The sequence below is a fragment of the Capsicum annuum genome, unplaced genomic scaffold (assembly GCF_002878395.1).
Source record: "Capsicum annuum cultivar UCD-10X-F1 unplaced genomic scaffold, UCD10Xv1.1 ctg82882, whole genome shotgun sequence".
Classification (NCBI taxonomy): Eukaryota; Viridiplantae; Streptophyta; class Magnoliopsida; order Solanales; family Solanaceae; genus Capsicum; species Capsicum annuum.
In genome coordinates this window covers 847,834-852,814 of record NW_025893708.1, presented here as the reverse complement: position 1 = coordinate 852,814, position 4,981 = coordinate 847,834, and positions in this window count along the sequence as shown.

Sequence of the window (4,981 nt, the reverse complement as noted above, 5' to 3'; positions counted from 1 at the left end):
TTTTTTTATAGTTAAGTTAATCGTTGTGTAATTATTATTTCTTTCCTAGGATAATGGCGCATGCTTATTTTTTAAATGACTCGATGAGCTATCACCTCCAAGCAGTCCATCAATGTTGTGTCCGGGACGTCAAATTTTTGTGGCTTGAAAAAATTAATCTACTACAAAGGCTCCAAGAATGTAAAGAAAATAGAGATTTTCTTATGAATTTGTTCAAAGAAATCGAAGAACAAAGGGATCACCTCAAAGTATTGCTACATGACACCGAAATAGAGAGGGATCAACTAAAACAAAAATTAATTTTGGCCGAAGAAAAGGAAAAGGCCTAAAAATGATGTTATGTGCTATAATGCTAGTATTCGTTCTTTGAAAAAGTGTAACATGAATGTAGTGATATTGAATAAATAATAATACTTCTATTTTTATACAATGTTAAACACTGTTTTTGATAGAATCATAGTCGATCAATCAACATATCAACTTAAAATGGAGCAGCATGGTAATGATAAGCTATGAAAGAAGTTTATGAAAGATTAGATAAATATTCTATGAAACATGGAAATGTCTCAAATATCCTTCCAAACAGATCATTCAACACATTAACAATAAAATAATTCAAATATCTTTTTCACTATTTTCCTCCTCATCAGCATAGGTATTGTTGATTTCATCAATGATATCCATGAACCCATCTTGTTTTTCTTCCTCAATTTCTTTTTTTCCTTCACCTTCAACAACTGCTTCTTTCTCACCTTCATTTTCTTCTTTTTCTTCACCCGCTGCAGCTTTATCAGCTTCTTCTTCTTCTTCATCAGCTATTGCTCCTATTTTTTTAGTTTCTTTTTTTTTCCTTTGGCTTCTTCAACTACAGCTCGTTCTTTTTCCTTGCCTTCTTCTTCAACTGTTGCTACTTTCTTTTCAATTTTTCTTCTTCTACTGCAGCTGCTTCTTTTACACTTTATTCTTGGCTCTTATCTTTTTTTATTTCTTATTCTTCATCCTTCTTTTCTTCATGTTTTTCCTCTTCTGCCACAATAGAGGCCAACTCATCCATTTTGCTTCTTTTTTATCCTTCTTCATTTCTCTCCGATTCATGAAGGTCCACATACACTGTATCATCATATTACAAAGTGTTACTGATATTTAAAGCTAAAAATTCATTAACGACCTCAATTATTGAATAAAGTTACCTCACTTGTGTTGTCGCTCATCCTGTTCTTTTTTCTTCAGTCTTTTCTCTCTAATATAGGCAGCAATATCCAACACCGCTTCCTCAAGCACAACAACACGCTTATGAAGATCCTCAGGGATTGATGTGCCCACTGCATCTTTGGAGGTGCTCAGAGTATCATCATCACCAATGCGTATTTCAACGGGGTTACCACCCAAATTTCTGTCATCATCACTGTCCTCATTTGAAATAAGGACAATCACCCATTCTAACGCTTTCTTTAAGCCATAGAGGATGTTATTCTTCATGTCATTCGTATATGGATCAAAGGTAATCATGTAATCCATCTTCGTCTCACGAAGAGTAGGGATGATATACGGGTGCACGTTCTACAAAATATCAATTAACAATTACATATCATTTAATACAACAGTAGTAGTATTATTGCATGATAAAAAATAAGTTCATACCTCGGTAACTTTTCCTTTGTACTTGAATGGGTCGCCTTCGATTATCTGGTCACTTTTTGTAGTGTGCTATCTGAGGATGCGGGAAATAGGAAAGGGCTCATCCATTGATTTTCCAGTAAATTTTCTAAGATAAGGAAAGTCCTTGTAGATTTAAACCTGTAAGCAGTACAACAGTGAAAAAAGAACTCAGAGTCTATGACAGAGTATAAATAAAATAAGAATCTACGATAAACTCACTAAAGGGTTTATTGTAGATACCATGAAGCCCAGGAAAATCTGAATAGAGCATAGGATGCCTTCTGCTTCTCATCAAATACTTCTCTCTTCTTCTTCAGGTCACTTTTCTTCTTCAAATAGTCCAGGGTCAGTTGAAATGTCTCTTTCCCCCATGGATAATTCTTGAAGAAACTCAGAGAATCGACCATTCGAATCAGTTTCGTGTCGACAACCTTCGTCGAATCTTTTGCAAGCAACATGGTGTGCAAGAACCACAGTAAACAACACTTAAACTTCTGATCCTCATTCAGCTTATTCCCTCTGATCAAGTGTAATAAGTTGACCGCCGTAATATTTTTATTTTTCGTCACCTTAATACAAAAATGCTCCCCCTTGTCTAACACCTTCTTCATTTTTGATTCACTGGGGTATGATGAGCAGTTCAGCCCCGTGATAAAACAAAATTCTTTCAATCCAAAATAGACAGGCTTGTTGTTAACGCAGAACCACATCTCATAACACATCTTATCCCTCTTGACGTGTCGTAACAACAAATAATGGACCAACTGCCTATTGAACTTGAGATATTCCAGCAGGTTTCTCAGGTGTCCGAAACAGGACTGCTTGAATATTTTCTTCAACTCCTGGTCGACAAGAACTTGCTTAAATTCTTGATAAGCAGGCATTCTTGATCAGACCGATATCTTCGCCGGGTAAGATCCGACCTCATCCATTATCGTTCAAAGGTTATACCGCTCCACAAAAATGAACCTTGACAAACATGGCATAGACAAGGGATCATCATCCCGCTCTCTTCACTGTCACCACTAACACTGCACTCGGGGAGGACATCTTCACTAGACTCAGTATAATCGCTTATCTCCTTTAAATCCGAATTTGATTCGGACACTTCCTCGTCAATTTTATTTCTTTTTGAGATATTTTCAACTGCCTCGAATTTTCTTTTTCAACTTCTACCGGCTTTGCCTTTAGGATGAATGTTTTTTTAACCCATTTTTAACACAATCTACACCTGCAGAACAAATCTCCTATTTTCAGTTCATAGACCACAAGTCTATCAATAGAAATAAGTCAATGCTCAAATGAAACCCCCCTAAAAAAAATAAAGAAATACCCCACCAAAATCCAACATGGAGTATCAAAATCAAACTAGTGCACCTAATCAAACTAATTAGCTATTAATATTTCAATTTTCACTATTTTAGCCATCATATTTTAAAAGAATTTCATACTTTTAAAAATTGATTTTAATCTAGGGCATTCTGATTTCATAGACCACGGGTCGATTTCATAGACCACTGGTCTATGGACAGAAACAAGTGACTATTGGAATCAAACTGCCAAAATAACTCTTCAAATAACGATTATCCCACCATTCCACCATCACAGTTCACTCCCAAACATCAATAATTAAACCAAAATCCAACATATAATATCAAAACACAACAATTGTTAAAAATCAAATCGATGCACCTAATCGAACTAATTAATTAGCTATTAATCTTTCAATTTCTACTATTTAAGCAACCATTTTTTAAAAGAATTTCATACGTCTAAAAATTGATTTCAATCTAGGGCATTTTGATTTCATAGACCACGGGTCAATTTCATAGACCACAGGTCTAGGACAGAAACAATTGACTGTTCGAATCAAACTGCCAAAATAACTCTTCAAATAACGATTATCCCACTATTCAATACTTCTTTACTAAAAAAAAATAATGGAACTATACCAAAACTCCTTAATCAACCAAATTCGAAAAAAAAAATTCCTACATCACTACGAATCGATTAGCAAAGAAACCTGTTTAAATGGATCTACAAATGATCGAAACATGATTTTAACAAACCTTATGAAGCAACAACGACCTCTTAGCAGCTGCAGAAGAAGAAAAAATGAAATGGTGTTTGGGGAGAACTGTTCTTCAAAGCGGGAGTAGGGAGAAAATTTAAGAGGAGAGAAAACGTTTTTTTTTTTTTTTTTTATATTGAAATAAGTTAATGGGTGTTAGTGTATTATGTTAAATTTGTAGATGGGTGTTAGAGTATTATGTTAAATTTGTAAAGTTAAAAAAAATAATACAATGATCCCTTGGCCCATATATGGGCTACTTTTCACCTTTTTCACACTTTTTATACCCTAATCCTAAAAAATAATTCAAAAAGAAATTTACTGTCCCTTTGACGAAATAGTTTTGAGAATGGTAGCTTTTGTCAATTTTTCCCCAGTTTCATGCTCTTTCTACAGATCATGACGTTGGCTCAGGATCGCATGTGCATATCAGTTTGTCTATGAGTGGAGACAATGTTTTTATGGCATCCGGTGAACTGAAAAGGTATGGGATGTCCGCAATCGGAGAATCATTCATGGCTGGGTTGTTAGATCATCTTCGTTCCATATGTGTATTTAGGATGTCCATCTCTAGTAGGTAAACATACTTTTTTAACTCCAAATGTTCTGCTTCCAAGTTCACTTGTTTATGTTTTCTCAGGAACGCCAATTATTCCAAATGACACATTTGTTAGATAGAAATTTCTCAGCATACTTTGTTGTGAGACTGCAGAACCATCTTCTCTATTTGAAAAATGTTAACGTTTTAACTTATTGCAACTAAAACTTAGGACTTTATATTTTATAGCCTAATTTCAAGTGATTAAGATTTTTTAATAAAAATTTTGCAGTTCATCTTTTAAACCTTTGTTTGAAATTGTGAAGGATCTGCTTTTATTTAGCTTATCCAAGCACCTTGACCTAAATATACCAGTGATACATATTCATGTCTTTTCTATTTCATTAAATTATTACAGATGAACATATATATTCTTGGACAGGATGTAAAATATGTTCTTTGCACCAGGTAGATATCAACATTTTATGGATAATTATTTTAAACAATTATCTAATTGTATAGTGTACATAGATGATATATTATTATATACAAAAACCAAAGAAGAACATTTAAAATTATTAGAACAGTTTACAGATATAATAGAAAAATCGGGAATAAATCTAAGCAAAAAGAAAGCTGAAATTATGAAAAACCAGATAGAATTTTTAGGAATACAAATAGATAAAAGTGGAGTAAAAATGCAACAACATATA